Here is a 9,462-nt window from a genome sequence, read left to right on the forward strand (position 1 = left end):
GCCCATACTCTGTGGACGTCCTTTTATCTGCAACAATCTAAACTTTCTGGAAATTTTAGGGAAAGTACGGCCTAGAAGTACGGCCCATACTTCAATGGACGGGACATCCTTTCTGCCCGTCCTTTCCCCGTGTCTCAAAAATTGTTCACTGTAAAATTTATGGAAGTACGGCCTGAAAGAACAGCCCGTACTTAGAGGTATGTCCCGTCCTTTTTGGACGTACTTCTCCAGCGTTGACCAGAAACTACAAAAGCGTGGGTTCAGTTAATTTTATCACTTTTCACTTGTTCAAAAAACCCTAAGTACGAAAATACTTCTCAAAACCTCCAAATTCAAGGGAGTAATTGCATAATCTAATTCAAGAGAATTCCAGCTAGGGTTGGGGTGATTCTTCTCTAGGAATGTAATTGTTGAACTATGTTAAGGTATGTATCTTTTTAAAAAATTCCTTTTTAACCATAAAGGTGATTTGTATGCCGATATTTTGAAAAACCTTCTTTGATGTATGTCTCTCTTTGAAAGATGGTTTTGAAAGAATGTCTCTTTGAAAAAGCTCATTATTGAATAAAAAGGTGAACTTTTTCATGAATTTTCCTTAATTATGGTTAATGTGCGTGAGGGGACAAGCCCATATTAAACCTAGTTTGTATCATGCTCTAAGTACATATATATGTTTATACATGTTCTTCCTCTCTAAGAGATGATCGATAATGATGGCTAAGGGTTAGTAATAATGTTTGATGATGAACTACGACATTGAAATCTTGGTTAAAGAAGTGTAAACGGTTTCAAGACATCTGTTGAAATGATTTATCTTTACGATATGGCATAATGAACTTTAATGCTAATTGATGGTGTGACTACTTTGAGACAAATTATGAATCAACTTTTATGCTATAAACTATATTGTTGTATTTGGCCTAGCTACTAGGGAGGAAGGGTAGCCACTATAGATCCTAGTGTGATAATGCCTAGCCATTCAGGAGGAAGAGTGGCCACTTTCGGATTCGCTACCTGGGGTGTGATTATGCCTAGCTATTCGGGAGGAAGGATAGCCACCGTGGAAGCTCATATTCCGGTGTGATGCGCTGCTATGATTAGGGAACCTCAAAGGTCATCCCTTCGTTATGATTGATTTTTAGGCCTGCATTGGCAAGTGTGATATTCTTATCTTTTAATGGAACTGTTGTTAATAATCATGATCAACTTAAATGGCATATTGGGAGGTTAGAACTTGACAAGGACTTTATAACCTGTTTTTGATAATTGTCTTTCAGTGAGATAAACAAGCTGAATAACTGTTTCCATATTGTGTCACACTATCCTCAAAACTGATTTCTTTATATGTTATTACACTTTATTTTCATTTCACTTGTTGTCCCCGAGGCATTCACTGAGTACGAAGTACTTAGGTATACCATTGTTGTTTTTGATGATATGTTAGGTAACGAAGAAGAGCAGGTTCGTGACATTTAGAACGTTTAGGAGAACTTGCTGATGCTGCTGATTTGGTGAGCCCACATGCTTGTTCGTGGGACACCCCATCTATTGATTCCATTTATTTATATTAGTTTTCGGGCTGCATCCCGATGAGTTAGACGTTTATTCCTTATTCTTAGAAGCTCCTTAGTATACATTCGTATATGGGTAGAAGAAGTGTTGTTGTTTAACTCTTTCGGGCACACTATCATGTTTTGATTGAATTATTGAAATTATAAAGACTTCCACTGATTTTTTTCTTACATCGTGACTTGTTTATATTTATTTTATAAACTATTGGAGGTGATTATTGAACCTGGCGGGTTCAAGTGTTATTGTGCATCTTTTAGGTTATTCCGATGTTGTTCATGACGTCGGATGCCGGTCACGTCTAGGGTGGTTTTTGGGGTATGACAAAGGTAAAATAACGTAAGTCTCACAAATATAATATAATGGTAAAAAGTGCGGAAGTAAATGAAATCCACCCCAGTATCTGGTCTGGTCATACAAGAGCATCTAAATCCAATACTAAAAGCCTGAATAATAATACGTAGGTAGTCTCAAATCATGTCTCTGAATGGAAAGCAAGACATAAGGAATAGAAGAGTCTTCAAGGTCAGCGGACGCCATGCTCACCTTGGGAAACTCGAATGGAAGCTGAAGAGTCGATCAGCCACGGGTCAGAGAAGTAGATTCGTCCCGGTACTCTGCATTCATAAAAAAATGCAGCAAGTGCAGGTCAGTACAAACCACAGTACTGGTAGGCATCATCAGCTGACTAAGCATAGCTAACATAATTCAAAAAATAAAACAGATAATCAAATAAACCAACCAAGCATGAGACAATATAATCGAAACCAAGTATCCTTCATCACCTATGTAAGCATCTAAACCCCAATATGATAAGTCTGAGTATATCCGTTCCAATCCAATCACCACAATATAATCGACACAATCCAATCATCACAATAGAAACATCACAATCCAATTATCACCACACCACAATCAAGTAATAATGCAATGCAGTGCAGTAACGGTATGAATGCGATGTCGTGCCATGCAAATGAGGTGTACACATGTACTCCAGACGGAAATATCGACATCTCGGTAGCACAACCCAGCGTGACTCGCGAAGTCTAAGTGTCACTTGTAGCGTGTCATATTTTTTCCGATTCGTATTTGCACTTGCCTCATTTAAAAAGGCAAGTGTCTCGGGGAAGTACAGTTGTCAATCGTACCGGGAAAAAGGAAAAACATACTACTACGTGGATGGTACTCTAAATGGACTTTATTTTAGAGTCGCCACCTAATTTTTAGGAAGTTAAGAAAATCAATTCAAAAGGGTTCATTCAAAATGGTTAAATTTTAAAAGAATCCTAATCTAACCAACGTACGGGTAAGAATTCTGGTGAACCCCCGGGGAAGGTGTTAGGCACCCCGGTATTAAGGATCCGCTCAATTGCGGTTCACCTACGGGTTCTAATAATATGTTTATATAGATATAAATTGGTCTATGATAAAAATCGTTTCTGCTTAGCATTTCAGCAAATAAATATTAGTCATTATGCAAAAATAGCGCATTTCAAGAATCAAAAGTGGTAAAATTTTACCCAAAATTGGGCGTTTGGGATGTCGGACTAAAACACTTAGACTAATATCCGAAGGCTCTTAGCCTAAGTAGGACCCTACGTAAGTCCACCCAAAATAGTTTTTTAAATATATATGTATATATATTTTTAGTACAGAAAATAGTTTTTAACAAAATAATTTTTTGGCATACTATTATAATTCGTATATTGATAGTATACTATATAATCCATTTTTATTTTACGTTTTGGTCAAGTTTTAGCCAAACTTTATTTTTTAATCTAAGTCTCAATAGTTACAATTAGTCCCACAAGTTTAGTCCAAATCAGTCCACACGTTCAAGTTCATATGTTTCGTAATGTCCAAATCATATTAAGTCAATCCGTTTGAAGTCATAAATCTTATTGAAGTTTGCAAAATTGGTTTTACATAGTTTTAGAAATCGGGTTTAGGCAACTTTAAATATGGGGTAACTTTAAGAGTTCCAATTTATAGGCAAATACACAAGTATAGAATTTAAATGCATAAATAAATAACGAGAGAGGGATATTGGGCCGACCAAGCCCAATTAGAGATAAATAGGCAACAAGATATCATTAGAGCCCAAAATTACGTATGCTCCATTCAATGCTCCAAGAAAGGTTGACCCAATCTAGATACGTCGGTGGGCCTTGTTAGGGTCCACCAACGGGTTTAGGTGGACAAAGAAAAACAGGTATGCGCAACATTAGTATACTAATCAACATAGCTAGGGAATAAAATAATTACAAAGCCAAAAAATTAATTACATTGACTTAGGCCAAGCCCACATTAATAATCAAAGCGGTAAACAATATCGTAAAAGAGAAGCCCAAAACTGAGTGCAGAAACACATAAGGAGGTCTAACGGACCAAAGAGATGCAGCCCAGAATCAGAGACCCAGATTATAACATTCCCAAATTTCCAATTAAGTGTAAAACCCAAGTTATACGCAAGATATACCTCAAATATACACACTTAGGAGTTCAAAACAGTGTTGCATACCCTCCATATACTTGATATACACTTCATTTTTCTGACCAAATTTTATTCCCAGAGCTATAACTAAACCAAAGCTTCCAAACACTTCAATTTTAAGCTTGATCCTAGACTTTTAGTTGGTTTTAAAGACAAACAAATTTTCAGAATTACATTAATGCTGCGAAGTAGTCTGGTCATTCTCATAAGGACTCCAAAGAATCCTCTAACCCAAACTAAAAACTCTAAAATCATCCTTAAGAAACAAGTTGCTAATAACTTAACTCAAATAATTTAGAGAAATAAGAAAAACAATAGCTAAATGTTACAGATATCCCAACAGGTCTAAACTATGTGACTTAAACTATATGGTCACATGAATGTCAAAATGGCATAGGAGCAAGTAGCAACAATGAATAAATAGGAAGTGCAGAGCAATCAGATTAGTCAGTATCAAGGTGAGGTACACACAACATTAAGTCCTACTTAGCTTTCAACAGAATCAAGGGACAACTCAATGCAAGATACATGATTGGCCTAGCTAAAGAGATCTTTTTGACCAAGAGACAGCCAAATCAGATTCTAAAAGTCATTCTTTTAGCCAGATTTTTCACTTAAGCAGGTTACAGAATCAAACAACAAGGTACTGAGTTGTTTTAGGCTAGTTTTAGCTTTAAGCAAGTTCAAATACTCAAAGGCCAAGTATGCAGGTTCATCAAGTATAGTTAAGTCTAATCATGGTAAAAGGGAAAAGTTCAGACAAAGGCACTTAATAGTTCAGGAGTCACAAAAATATTAAAGAAGGAACATGAAACTACCTTACATTTTTCAACAATATATCAGTCATGGTTCAGTTCAAAACAAGCAAATAGGGATCAACAATACATAATAGGCAGTCTCAGCTTGCACAAGCAAATGTCAGGAGGGAGGTGTATCACAAACAAATAGAGGACAAGTATGCATATGAGGCAATCCTAGACAACACAAGTTAATGACAGGAGGGGGATGTATCACAAACCAAGTGTCACACTCAAACCTTTGAAACAGCTTCAACATTAGTTTAAAATCCCCTAACTTAGACCATTATATGATCATACCAGGCTAAACGAACCAAGCAGACTATAAGCAATATATGTATCAACTACAAGTTGTCTAATGACAGACCAACTTGAACATGACAAGCAGGCAGCCAATATGGGACAGAGCAGTGATCCACAAGTCACAAACAAGTCAAAAATCAACAAGCTAGCCACCCCCCAGACCCTGTTATTCCAGTTTCAAGTTAAGAACACAACTTTCTTACACATCCTATTCTTTATGCCTCTTAACAAATTCCCAAGAAAAAAAAAAGATCAGCAATCACACAATGTTCAGCCATCTAGAATCTTTAAGATAAACTAACAAGGCAATTTACAAGTCTTTTAGACCCTTACATTAAGCAGGTATCTAACTTAACAATCTCATAATACAATTGTGCTAGTTCAAGGGATTCAACCTTAGATTTCAAATAGCTAACAGGATTCAAAAGGGCAAATCACAGTATAAGTCAAACAAATAGTGGCCATAAAACAATAAATTCCTCTTCCAAATCATTTAAAGTCACCGAGTCAAGAACAAGGAAATTGAGGTCCATTTTAGAAATTCTCAGAACTAGCAAAGTTCTTATATCAATACCCAAAGTTCAAACAAATAGCTCTTACGAAAGAGAGAAGTCTTCAACATACCAGTAAAAAAAATGATTTTTTACAAATTCATATGACAAATATTGAGAGCAACAACCTCAAATTAGGAAGACGGGGTTCAACATGATCATGACAAGCAGAGTATTAGGTCTCTTCTAGTTCAACATTGACAAGACAACACAGAATCACACAAGACATATTTCCAAGTTTTAAATTCATTTTTTCAAGTTCATAACAGTCTTCAAAGGATAATTCAAGATCAAATATACATCAAGTGCCCACCCTTAGTTTTAAAACCAACAAGATATTCACAGAAAACACAAACAGACCTAGGCAGACTCTCAAACATTTCGAAAACCATTTTTTCCCCTAAAGATTCTCAAACCCTTTCAAGACATCTCATGCCATCTTTAAGGCAACTCTAACCATCAGTAACAAGGAGAAGGGAAAACCACTCTTCTTTTAAACTCCCAAAATAGTTTTCAGCTAAGATGACTACCCTTTAGGTACAAAAATAGTCTCAAACATGACCATAAGTCTTCATAATTCAATAAAACCAATGACAATATAACAAAAATCGGAGAAAGTAGTTCCATAGCTTTTAACAACATACCTAAACTCCACAAAAATCATATGAAAGACCCATATGATCAAATCAAACACCTTAGACTAACAATCAATGAAACAGTAAATTCAGGACACAAACAAGCCCTTCTATCCATGTCTAAAGCTATTCAAAACATCTCATCCCTCAAATAAAAATAGGCTATCACTATTAAAGGCCTTAGAACTCAGAACCAAACTTGAATACCTCAAAATCAAAGGAAAAACCAATAAAACAGTAACCATAGGCATAGAATAGGTCTCCTCCCAATCAGACAAGCATTTTAAAAGCTTCAACACACTTATTAAACAAGAGTAAGATACATCTAAGCAACTCTATATCACATTCCACATACTAAACAGTTTCATAAGCCAAAAGCATATTATGATTCAAGCAACATAAATAATAATATAAACTGAAATAACAGACTAAAGTAGGCTTAAAATTGTAATATTACCTTTTTGGAGGGCGACCTAAAGGTCAAACAATGAGGATTGGATCAACACTTCAACAAGCACTTGAAAACCCTTTAAAAGATGATCTTTTTTTTTTCAATTTTCTTCCTGTATGTTATAGTATAGCTATAGTTTTTGGGTATTTTCAGTAGTGTAGAGTATATTTCATGTATATAAGCTATATGTTTTCAGAACTTTTAGAGACTTTTTTCCAGAAAAAAGAGGATCCTCACAATGGCCAGAAGACTTTCTACTTATAGCCTCTCAAAGGTTTCAAGGATGGAAATGGAAAAATACCATCCCCCCCCCCCCCCCCCCCCCCATTTTTCCCTAATTTGAAAACTCTATCAATTCGAAAAATCAGAAAAGCCAACTGGATTTTTCAGAATTTTTCCCAAATTCATACTATATCCAATCACAATTACACACTAAATCACATAATACAAACAAACTGTACCATAAATTCTAAGAAATCATCCAAAAAATGGAATAGTACATCTAGCCATACAATAAAATAAAAATGCAACGTTTCAAAGGTACAAATCGTACCTAAACAGATAAAATCACCCAAACCTAGTACTCGATTTTTGAAAGGGACCTATGGGAAATTAACCTAGGTCTTTCACACTATGTGGGTAGTGCACAAGTTGGCTAGAGTCTCAAAGGCCTCACCCATGGCTACTACACATATGAAGGACCTAAGCAACATCCCAACCCCCCTATTCGGGTAAAAATCAAAGATCAAAACAAATGAAATATGAAAAAATAAACCTGGTAACCATAAGAAAACATGATAGAGGGTGGAAATCCTCAAAAATCTGGCATACAACAGCCATGAGTCACCATGAATCAGACCAAAGAACAAACCCTAACGCCGTCGCCATTTTTCTCAAAGAGAGAAGAGGGGTCGGGTGGTCAAACAAATGAAAACGATGGGGAGAAAGTTTATTAAGTTAAACTTTCCCCCTTTTATTTTAATGGATCCCCCCCCCCCCCCCCTTCAAGTTTTAAACAATTAAAATCAAAACCCCCCTCTTAATATAAACCACATAATAACTAAGTGCTATAAACTAAATAAAATAGTTATTTTAGGCTAATTTAAATTTTAAAACTCACAAATTTAGAAAATTAATTTCAAAACGAGCCTAATATTGATATAGTTCCGGAGAATATTTAAAAAATGTGAAAAACGCGGTCAAAATGAGCCGTAATTCATACGTCGTCTTAATTAATAATTTTCTTGAGTTAGACAGAGCGGGATATTTATTTTCTTTTTGAATTATATTTATGAAAGTAAATAACACGTAATTTCTTATGATTGTCAATTTTTAGAATAATAATTAAACGTCAATTTTTGCAAATTTCTCAGGATTTTTGAATTTTAAAATTTTTAACAAGTCTTCTTACTCTGTCTTGGACTTGGAAAATTTGAAAATTACAATATGCGTTTTATGAGGTGAAAATTAGGTGTCAACAATTTCCCCTTCGAAGTTCAAGGATGGCCTTGAGCTACGAATTTGACAAACCTAATTTTTACTGAATAATAGAAATTACAACCCTTTTTGCGCAATATTTCTGAAGTATGGCCGGACCCTGGTTTCTGCGTTTCCTACATATCTCAGGCTAACTGAGAATTCAGGCCCTTTGTAGTTCTGACTCTATGAGGACTATGAAATGAAGAGTTTTCTTTAAACTATCCCGGGGTGTCCTGAGATAATTATAGGAATATGGCCGAACCTCGAAACTTGAGTAGCCTACATATCCCTGGCTTTGGGAATCAAGCCAATTGTAGTTCGACTCGATAGCCCGAAAAGGAATATCCCTTTATGTGGGAACCCTTTTGGCTATTTCCGGTTGAAAATCCGAACCGGAGGCGGTTATTGGACAAGACTTATTAGTGTTGATGCTTGAAATGATCTCCAATCCCCAGTGTAGAAAGCTTGACTCTCGTACACAATTTTTGACCGGTTGCCCAAGAAAAAGTTCCACGTATGCTCTGCATGTTTTGAATCTGGCTTTTGCTTCTATCTCCGATAGCTCCTAGCTCGTTTTCAAATGATGAGTCCTGTATGTTAGTTTTTTGAAAATTTTGATTTTAATATAATCAAACCTGAATAGTATTTTGCCATTTTGCTGACATTGCAGTCATCCTTCACTATTACATCCGTCTTTTCGCAAATGCTTGTCCGTCTTCTTTCTTTTCTCCTGTATGTGTGCGTTTTTCACTTATCTTTCCAAAAATAATCTACTCTGGATAATAATCACGATACTTTGATCGGCTTTTTTTTCGTCGTTTTCAGATGTTTTTTTTCCTCTCATGATGACTGTTAACCCCTGTGTCCAGAATTACAACATTTAGTCCAAATTTTCAAGTTAACTACTGCATATTCAAGTGCGGAGCATTTTCTCATGACTACCACTATCCCTGAACAATGATTACGGTCCAGTCGGTCGTAAAGTGAAATACGGACCGTAAAATGGTATACGGTCCGTAAACTGGCCTGTCGTATTTTGGCATTCGAGACTTCAACTTTCTGCCAGATGATCAATGGTTAAATACGACCTGGAATACGGACCGTAAAGTGATTTACGGCCCGTACACCATGGTCGTAAATCACCATGTTGCAGCCTGAGTTTCTGATTTTGCTATGGTTAAAC

Source organism: Lycium barbarum, chromosome 7 (genome assembly GCF_019175385.1).
Source record: "Lycium barbarum isolate Lr01 chromosome 7, ASM1917538v2, whole genome shotgun sequence".
Classification (NCBI taxonomy): domain Eukaryota; kingdom Viridiplantae; phylum Streptophyta; class Magnoliopsida; order Solanales; family Solanaceae; genus Lycium; species Lycium barbarum.